Raw genomic sequence first — 11,335 nt, forward strand, 5'->3', positions numbered from 1 at the left:
GACAACATGAACCAATTCGTGCGATGTGCTGTTTATTTAATGAGGTGTATGAACATTTTGACTTTACGATATCGACGAATACCTTCGAGAATAGGATAAGAAATAGTGTAATTTAATGAGACTTATGTTTCTGGATTCGATTCAGTTTGTGTATCAATGTTACTTTTATTAATTATCTCTTTATAGTGGTATTTTATGCCGATTTGAAACGGTTGGAGCAAAGAATCTCAAACAAACGAGTTGCAATTGGAAAACTGATAGCGTATAGAAATGGCGGAAGAACAGCTAGATTGTGCCGCCATGTAGCTGCGATCATGCAACCTATTGAGCTTCGTCAACTGGGAGCTCACCAGCTAACAGAGAGAATCGACACACTAATACAGCAGTTAAGCGGTTTATCGAAGCGTCTAAGGCGTTACACTGATTCTGCAAAACGTCGACAGCAGAATAAGATATTCAGTGATAACGAAAAAGCGTTCTACGAGCAAATTAGCTACGAGAAGCCCGATTACAGAGATGGCCTACCGGAGATAGGAGATATCACGAATTTTTGGGCCAATATATGGGAGAACCCAGTACAACATCGTGTCGGGCAGTCGTGGCTAATGCGAGAAGAGGAAAGTTGTGGTGACATCGAAGTAATGCCGGCTATCACTGTCACGGCAGCAGATGTCCGCGAAGCAACACGTGTCACCAGGAATTGGGCAGCCTCAGGACCAGACGGCGTTCAGAGTTTCTGGTACGAGAAGCTAGTCGCGGTTCATACCAAGATAGCCGAGTGCTTCAATAAGGTATTACGTGAGCCTCACACACTGCCTGATTTTGCCACCCTAGGCACCACTTTCCTCATCCCCAAAGACAGCAACACATCAAACCCATCAAAGTACAGGCCAATCACATGCTTATCAACCTTGTACAAAGTACTTAATGCCATCATTGCCGCGAAAATCTCATTCCACTATGAGCAACAAAACATTCTGACGGAGGAGCAAAAAGGATGCAAAAAGAATATCCACGGCTGCAAAGATCAGGCCATCATTGATGCAGTCATTGTGGGGCAAGCGGTGCACAATCAGAGGAATCTTAGTATGGCCTATATAGACTACAAGAAAGCATACGACTCCATACCTCACACGTTCTTAATTAAGGTGTTAGAGATGTATAAAATAGACCCTGTAGTCGTGAGGTTCCTGCAGTATGCGATGGGACAGTGGACTACTACAGTACAACTTAGTGATGGGAAAACTGTGTTGCGCTCGAGAACGTTGCGGATTCAAAGAGGTATCTTCCAAGGGGATTCGTTCAGTTCGCTTTGGTGTTGCCTAGCTTTGAACCCCCTTAGCAAAACGCTTAACAGAAACGGTCATGGCTATATGATTAGGTATGGCGACGGCGAGCATGAAAATGTGACCCATACCTTTTATATGGATGATCTCAAGATCTATTCTGAATCAACAGAACGACGGAGTAGCTATCAAATTAGTTGAGTGAGTAAGCAGCGATATCGGTATGGAATTTGGGCTTGACAAATGCCGATCAGTACAGCTTCAAGCAGGGCGCTTGAATAGTTTTGATAGTTTTGATGGCTACGAGGTCTACGATGGGGAGATGATTAGGGATATGGTTCGTGGCGAATCGTACAAATACCTTGGTTTCAGGCAGCTCACCAGTATTCGCTACACCGACATCAAGATAGAGCTGCGGGATAAATTTTTATGTCGAGTGAACCATGTCCTAAAGTCTTTCCTCAACGCGGGGAATAAGGTACGAGCACTGAATACATTTGCCATTCCCTTGTTGGCCTATAGGTTTGTGCCGCTGATAGGGGCTACAGCGCTTTACATCTAACGCAACCAGACTACGACCTCAGATGCAATCTAGTGTCGATGGAAGAGAAGATTGCATCTTGGAAGCAGAAAGCAGTACATGGTGCTCACCCTTACCAATTGAACCGGCCTTATGTCGACAAGGTCACGTCGAACTTATGGCTCTCCCGTGGTGAACTCTCTCTAGTGGTCGAATCCAGTATGATAGCCATTCAAGACGGGATTATGCCGACGAAAAATTTGTAGACGGTATATCTGGCATCAGGATGTAGAGGATGTATGCCGAATGTGCCATCAACCACAAGAAACCATCGACCACATCATAGCTGGCTGTCTAGTACTAGCAAATGCAGCCTATACAGAACGCCACAACAACGTAGCAAAGATATTGCACCAGAAGTTGGCACTGCAATGTGGATTGTTGGAGGAAGATGTGCCAAATTACCGCTACAAACCAGATCCCGTCTTAGAAAACGACCGTTTCAAGCTGTATAGGGACCGCACCATTCTGACGGATATTTTTATTCAGCACAACCGACCGGACATTATGGTTTACGACAAGGGTAGACGAATAGTAACCATCATTGACGTCGCCATTCCACTGAGCCGTAATTTGGAGTCAACACACGGTCACAAAGTATCGTCCGCTGGCAGTGGAGTTGAAAGAGTTGTAGAGATTAGAACAGGTCCCAAGGATAGTTCCGATAGTGCTTTCCGCAACCGCAGTGGTTCCGAAAGTATTGCTGGAAGACCTGAAGGTGTTAAGATTAGACCGAGAGCTAGCTGCGATGCAGAAATCAGCGATACTCAGCACCTGTGCAATTGTCCGTCAGTTCCTGGGTCAAGACGACAGATATACCCCAGATGATAATGCTATGTAAAAAAATGTGCAGATTCACCGAGCCTAATCCCCCTTTGGCAACCGTCCGGGGTAGGTGAAATTTCGTGACTTTGTCGCGAGTGTAAAAAATCGGTTAAAAAAAAGGAACCCAAATCCAAAATTGGACTAGAAAGACACGTAAATTCGCAACGAAAACGAAACGTTCCAAAAATTGTGTTAAAAATCCACGTGCAGATTTACGGATTCTAAAATTCGGCTAAAAACCGTGTAAATTTTAAGATTTGTGTGAAAAAACTGTCACTAAATCACTAAAGTTGAGAATAGAGAACCACTCAAATTCCCTAAATTTGCGTGAGAATCAGCTCAAATCCCAAAATTTGCCTGATAAGAATAGTAGATAAACACTGTCCAGACTCAATGTGAAGCTTTTTCCGATTACGCACAGGACTCCACATTGCAGTTCAATCCAGTTCGAAGCGGTGAAGATAAAGAAGTAGAGCTCAAAATGGTATTTTGCTATTTTTTCGAAGTCGAGTAGAGTTGAGTGGCCCGTCAGGGCTCCAAGATTGTATGGAATTTATCTGCTGTTAATACAAAAAAAGCAAGCACTGTCATTGTTCCTCTTCCGGTAGAGTTGTTTAAGACTAGAATTCTTCATTCTTGACATACATTCCTGAAAATGGCGAAAAAAAGCCCTAGTTATCTCCATTCCGAAAGCTGGGAAATGTGGCAGAACAGGTCTCACATGTAAATGATAAAAAAAACATTAATCTTCACATCAAACTATTATAGGTATTTGAACAAAAGACCATTGAGCAAATTCCAAGTTTACCTGCCAATGGATGTGAAATCATCTCAAACAGCACTTAATACGTTGATTATGTAAAGCTTTTGTAAATTTATTAGTGTAAAAAATAAAAACAGAAGCGAACCTATTCAACCTAAGTATGCCGAGTTAAACCCATCGTGTCTGTCAGGCGCTGTTAAGCTCTTTGACAATTTTTTCACAACAATATACCCGGTATTACCTTCACCAGGAAAATACTATGATGGAGGATCTATTACTTTCACTAAAGAGGATCTTCGGCGACACCTGTACTCACTTGATCCAGCCTAGTCGCCTGGGCAGGGAGGAATTGCCAATAAAGCCATTAAAAATTTACTGTAACTCGTTGTTTAATCCGCTGACGTTTCCTTTTAATGCAGCTTTAGTGACAGGAAGTTTTACCCAACCCATCGGAAATCTTACGGCTACCAGCAATTCATGAAAAGGGGTCTAAATCAAAAACAGATAATTATAAAGGAGTGACTATTTTATCCGTATTTCCGAAATTCATTAAAGCAGTTGTTTACAAGCTTAATCAGCTGTAAAGAATTTGATATCATCTGCTCAACATGACTCACCACGCGAGTAACTGTATACATGAAAACGGGTTACGGATTACGGTTACGGATTTGAATTCAACAAGTGTTGAACGCTGAAGCGTAAGCTACCACCTTTGGTGAACCGTGAATGAAATGGATCCATGAATATTTGACTCTAAGAAAGCAGCACGTCAGTATAAACTGTAAATGCACGCCACCTCCACCTTACGCTGTTAAGTCAGGGATCCCGCAAGGCAGTCATTTAGCATCACTTTTGTTCGGCGTAGTAATAAATGAACCTCCTCTACCCGTAACTGACAATCGCTTCTGTATGAATTACGGTGACGATGTGAAGCTGTTTTATTCAGTGAGGAAAAAGGAAAATTGAAGCTTTTCGGCATTGCTGTTCAAGGCGTAAATTACAAATTAATCTCGAAAACACAGAATTCCATTGTAACTTGCATGAAAATTCCATAAAGAAAACGAGTAGCGTTGCTTTCCGGGAGTCTCACCGTTCAAATTCCATCCAATTTGATGATCTTTTCTAGATTTGATCCCAGTTTTGTCGTAACCAACCCCACTGTGCGTTGGGATTTTTCTATGTTGTCCGCAGAAGAAGTCTGGAATTGAATCTTCAGATTTGGACGGGATGAGGCGGCTGATAGAGCCGTGGATGAAAACTTTCCCAACAGCAGCGGGTTCGATATTCACAAGTCGAGTAGAAAAGCAAATAAAAATCCATCTTATCTTCGACCCGCAACTGTCGTTCTGTGTGCTGTGGTTAGCCACACCACACTTTTCTCTCTGCGAAAGTCAAATAGAACAGCCAGCTAAACTGTACTGATCTGGGACGACTGCGTTATCACCAAATCGAAGGGTTCTCTGAGTTTCCACGCGGGACCTTCCTCCTCTAATCGGCAGGTGTGTTTGTGCTAGTTAGCAGGAACAGTTCAGATTTCGAAATCGATCTGCGCTGCGCTGTGCTGTGCCGCGATGATGATGTTGGTGATGAGAAAGCTGACTGACTGAAGGGGATTTTCGAAACCAGATAAGCACACCTCTCGATGTTTGTTTTAGATAAAAAAAAAAAAGCAACAGTCGATGGGCGAATGACGCAGCACCACGGTAAGATTCCGAAGCCAGAGCTCTAGAGTCAGAGCAAATACATCCGGCTGGGATGAGACGCGGGAACAGTCGGAGGGTGGAGTGTTAGAGGCGGACAGGGGGGTTGGGTCTTATCAGTTTGAGGCCGCTAATTCCCGATAATCATCGCCATCATCGGACGACGATGAACAAAGTCGATGCGAGAAACCGCATCGACAGCATCGAAAATAGGAGGAAAAAAACCCGCAGTACTGTGAGTTGAAACTGCGTTGTGGTCTGTCGGTCGGTTGGTCGGGGTGACAGCATTTTCGGCTGACCCTTGTTCTCACCCGTTCAGATGTGAGCAATCTCTTATCGGCGGCTTGCATCACGGCTATCTGGAAACCTTGTGCGGTCGCGGCTTGAAGAGCGCCGCGGCTATTGTATCGCGGCGCGGTGCGCTATCGGACGGGCCGATTTGAGAGCAGTTCTTGGGAATGTGTTTGCGTTTCTTGTGTGCGCTCGCGATTAGGCAGCGCGCGATTGATAAGTTGAGCGTTTAATTAAACCTTCATATTCCTTTGTGGTCGAAGGCGTGAAGCCTCTAGTTTAGCTCTTAAACTAACTAACGATGGATGGGCAGGCAGGGCAGTCGAGTGGAAAGATTTATATTTCCTCCGGTTGATGGAAGGCTCCTTTATGTATCATGTGGTCATGATCGCGTAGCCTTCGAGTAATTCGTCGAACCATGTTTTTTTGTTCGCCCGCTTACCTGACTGCTTACCAGTGGTGCGTCCTGCTCTAACTTGCATCCACCGGGCGAGATCCGAGAGAAGGAATGATCATCACTTCCATCAAGGTCCACTGACCGACCTGCAGAGCAGAGCCGAGCCGAGCTAGCTATAAACGAGCAGAGTGATATTTCAAATAATTCCACTCCAATTAGCGACCGGATCCGAGCCCGTTCCAGCGTCCAGGCAACGACCCTTGAGTGCGAAACGAAGTTGTGTGCATCGGACAGGGAAAAGCTCTATCTGCAGCACACAAGAGAACCTGTGCGGAGAACAGGAGGTAACCATTTTGAATTTAATCTCCCGCCGTCAGCGAACCGTATCATGATGTTGATGCGACGCTGATGATCAACAACTAAGGAAAACGACTCTCGCAGCAAGCTTGCGCCTTTTTTTCCCTCCCGGCTTGGTCTTACTGCGAACGATGTGGGTCTTTATCGAAAGTCGCTGCTCGAAGAACCTTCGGTGTGAGGTCCAAGGCAGAAGAAAGAAAAACCCAGTCAAGCGATCCGGAGTGCTCTGTGCCCGGGCCTGTGGCTTGCGTTCCCAGCTCGTCGAGTCTTCTTTCCGGTCTACCAAGCTTGCGAACACAAGATCATCACACACAGGGCGTCATGTAGTCAAAAATTGGGAAGGAACTACTCTGCGGAGCCGGTTCTTTGTCTGCCCGTCCGGAGTCCGGACTGCTGGAGATAAAAAAGAATACCATCACTTCAGTCAGTCGCGGCGCAGAATTGCTGTTTGGGGGCGCACGAGACGAGAAGAAAATAAATTTCCTTCATTTATTATTATTCTTTCGCTTCACGCATCAGAGAGGATCAAGCTTCTTCTCTGTCTGTCTGTCTGTCTCTCTCTCCCTCTGCCTATGCTCGTTCCTCTTTGTTTTGTGTTGTGCTCAGGCTTGGTTGGGGTCTTTGTCTTTTGTGGTCCGAAAAAAAAGTAAAATAAAACAAGCAACATTTCAACAACCAACGCCAACGGTTGAATCCTGCCATCCACGAAATCCCCACAATCATACAAAATGAGGCACCAAACGATCGTTCGTTGCCACGAGAAATCGTGACTGTGCAGATCATAAATCTATCCTCATCCTTTCGCGATCATTCGCTTCGGAACCACACCAGAGATTGAATTATGCTTCTCTTCTTTGGTTTCGTGGTGGCTTCTTTCGCTCGAGCAGAAGGCAAACGTGATTTTATTTTGAATTTTAATTCCCCTCGTTTTTTTTTCTTTTGCTGCCATCATCCATTCCATCCGCGAGAGCAAATCACGATCGATCGATCATTCCCGCCATCTTGTTTCTTCTTATTCCACACACAACCGACCATGGCCAGCCCTTCCTTCCCAGCCCAGCCAGCGGCGATCACGATCGCCGGCCGCCACGATCGTGTAGAATCTTCCGTCTTTACGACCGGCCTGACTTTTCTCAGCCAGCGAGTTTCGTGATTTCGTTCGATCTTTATTGACTCATAAAGTTAAAGTCTTTGTTTGTTTGGCTTGACTTGTGACTGACAGCGAGCTGAAAGTTTTTTTGGCTCGTATCGTCAAGCGGTAATTTATCGGAATTGCTACCACTGAATTGTTCGGAACGAAGGTGGTGCATCATCATCGCATCGCCTTATCTCGCAAAACGGGGGTTCGCCAACGTATGCATGCAATAAAGCGGACCTTGTTTTCGTGGCTAGCTCGCTTATCAGGCAGGGTTGTGCCTCCCCCCGGTGCGATGGGTTTATCGCGTCGAATTCCTTCGATTCGATGATGCGATCTCCGACAGCCTCTTGTCGCGGGCACGGCTCACATCTCGTTTCAAATTTAGTCTGTTACCTACTAAATGAAGTCATTTCTTTTTTCAAACAAAAGCAGATAAAAATGACACCTTTCGATCCACACAGCACAGATTCAAAGCCACACAATCTCTACGGCGACGGCGGCGGCGATTAATTTATCCGAAACAATAACATAATCGTGTCAGGCGTGTTCGGTCGCAGTTGGCACTGCCGCCGTTACCAACCACACACACAGTACACGAGCAATCGGAAACGAAAAGAGTGTCTGAGGAAGGGCGTCCTGCGGTGGAGGGGTTGCGGGGGGAAGAATCAATCCGTGGGCGGCTGAGCAAAAACAATCGGCGACCTAACGACGACGACGCCAACCAGCGATTGCTTTGATTTTTCTTATTCGCGTTTCTTTCCTTCTCCTCCTATGGATGGTATGGAAGCTTTGGAATGGAATGGAGTAATGTTTCAATCCGTCAGGAAGGTGCAAAGATCGTTTCTAATCACTCACGTACGCCCGGCAGTCGAGCTCGGGTTCGGCTTGGCGCGGTGGCACATGTGCTGTGGTGAAGGGTGCTTTTTTTCTTGTTTCACGCCGCGTTCCGCCCAACCGCAACCACCACCACCTACGCGGGTCTTGATTGAATGATGAAAAAACCAATTGACGGGACACCGATTTGGCGGCGTGATTTAATGGCTGCTGTGAATGGTGATGCTGAGCAGCGCCAGCAGTAGGCGCGTGGGGAGGATTGTGCGTGTGTTGGTGGGCGTCCTCCAATGTGTTAAAAAGCGCTTGCTAAGAGACCCAGTAGACCATGGAATATTTTCATGAAGGTCAATTCGAATTGTGCGTTATCGAAAAGGACAGAAAAACACAGTCAACAGTCAATGTTCTTATTAAATTGTACTCTACATTAATGGCAAACTCGTGCCAACGCTAAGCCGCAATTAATGAACGATAATTACAAAGTTTGACAGATTCAACCTATAACTCGCAAGTCACAACGCTAGACAATTTAAACTGTGTTTTCAAATTAGGCCAATGTCAGGTAGGACCATCGCGATTTTTCAGTTTTAGTAGGAGTAATTCTCGCTGAAACGGGGCCACTACTGACACGTGGTCTTTAAATATTGGAACTTTTGCGCTTAATTGGTTGAAAATGGCTAAAAAATAAGAATTACACTTTTGATACACTAGAATCTCGTTTTACGTCCGTTCATTTTACGTGATTTCGTTTTACGTCACTTTTTTTACGTCCAAATTTTGAATTAACGTCCTCTCGTTTTACGTCCAAAATTTGAATTAACGTCCACTTTTTTTACGTCCAAAACTTGAATTAACGTCCTCTCGTTTTACGTCCGAAATTTGAATTAACGTCTTCGGGAAAGTTACTTAAATGACTGCCGCCTTCAAGATGGTATGGAAAATAACGCAGAATTGACTCACTACGTGGCGCTAGCGTATATGTAGCATTCTTATACAAGCTGTATCTTGCGCTGCTGGCTATCCAGAAAGTTGCAGTCTTTGGGAAGGTTACTTAAATAACTGCCGCCTTCAAGATGGTATGGAAAATTCAAGGTGGTATGGAACCGGCTGCACTAGTGTATGTTTTTTTGTATTTGCCATAACTCATGATCTTGGTTGTACAAGAAGATCCTTTCTTCGGAAAGGTAGTTTAAGTTATCGAACCGTCCATTCATTTTACGTGATTTCATTTTATGTCCGAAATTTGAATTAACGTCCTATCGATTTACGTCCAAAATTTGAATTAACGTGCAAGGATTTTTGGGGCCGGGGGAGTTTCTTAGGATGATTGTTTATTTTTTATCCCTCACTTTCCCGCTTGGTCAACCGTCCATAAAAATTCTACAAAATTTACACCCGTATTTTTCCATTTGGCACTTAGGGAACCCCGTTTTGAGAAAGAGTGGTCCCAAAATATCCCAACTTTTGCCAAGCTTTCCTTCTTTAATAATTTATCACTTTTGAACCACTGAATTGATTTTTATTATTTTGGTACCAATTATGGAGTTAAAGCTCAAGGTTTTCATTGACTGCCCAAACATTTAAAATAGTTTGACGTAGGACTACGTCTTTGCTTACTATACTGGGACTGGGTACCACTTTGTGAAAACGAAAATAGAAGTGTAACGTTTGAATGAAAGATTTCAAATGCGAATAAAACTACTAAACTACTGAACGAAACTGAACGATTTATATGTCGTTGGATAGATAAAATGACCAGCAATTTTATGGATGGGTGAAAGAGCAATTTTAAGGAGGGCGTAAGAGGGAGGGCTCCTACACAAATGCAACACAAATTTCCTCAAAACTCGAGAACTAATCAAGCAAATGGAACCAAATTTGGCATGTAAAGGTTTCAGAAGCCAAAAATTTTTTCTGTGATAAATTGAGACCCGTTCCCTCTTTTGGAGGGGAGGGCTCCCATACAAATGAAATCCAAATTTACTCATAACTCTAGAATTAATCAAGCAAAAGGAACCAAATTTGGCATGTAAGGGGTTTTGGAGGCAAGAATTTTTTCTATAGTGAATTAGGCCTTTGTCTTCTTTAAGAAGGGGGATCCCATACAAATGAAATATAAGTTTCCTCATAACTCGAGAACTTATCAAGCAAATGGAACCAAATTTGGCTTGTGGGTGTTTTTGGAGACTTGAATTTATTTTACGATGCTTTGAGACCCCTCACCCCTGTGGTACGAGGATAAGGACTCTCATACAAATAAAACAGAAATTTTTCCGAAATTTCCCGAAGACCGTAACTTTCTAGCTAGTAAGCAGCGCAAGATACAGCTTGTATAAGAATGCTACATATACGCTATCGCCACGTAGTGAGTCAATTCTGCGCTATTTTCCAAGCCATCTTGAAGGTGGCAGTCATTTGAGTAAACTTCCCGAAGACCGCAACATTCTAGATAGTCAGCAGCGCAAGATATGGCCTGCATAAGAGTACTACATATACACTAGCGCCACGTAGTGAGACAATTCTATAATCCATACAATCCGACGAAAAGCCCTTGATCTGCTAAACAACTTTGTCGAAGACACCAACGTTTTTTACGGTCAGGATCACGAGTTATTCCATGTTGGAACCAATTATGTCAATTCGTCCACTTTTTTTACGTCCAAAACTTGAATTAACGTCCTCTCGTTTTACGTCCAAAATTTGAATTAACGTCCTCTCGTTTTACGTCTGAAATTTGAATTAACGTCCACTTTTTTTACGACCGATTTGATTTACGTCCCCCCAGTAGTGGACGTAAAACGAGATTTGAGTGTATCTCGACATAGTGGACCCCTCGTTCGCCAAGGGACCAAAAAAGTTTCAAAAAAAGTTGAATTTTGAGCAAACCTTGAGATCTATATCATGTGATATTTCATAAATTTGCCATAAAACAACTAACAAATGGTCCGGTTCTGTAATGAAAGGAAGAACAGGGCTTTCAAATGGAATAAAAAAAATTTTGGCGGCGATCTTGGATTTGGTCGCCTTATTGCCATGGCTGCCATGTTTGGCAATAATTGGCTGCCATGTTGGAATTTATCAAAAAATCGCCGTTTTTGCAACTTTTTAATCTATAGCAGTTCGAAGTAAGGCTAATTTTCACCTAAATCGTTCATTAACTCGCTCTG

Source organism: Sabethes cyaneus, chromosome 1 (genome assembly GCF_943734655.1).
Source record: "Sabethes cyaneus chromosome 1, idSabCyanKW18_F2, whole genome shotgun sequence".
Classification (NCBI taxonomy): domain Eukaryota; kingdom Metazoa; phylum Arthropoda; class Insecta; order Diptera; family Culicidae; genus Sabethes; species Sabethes cyaneus.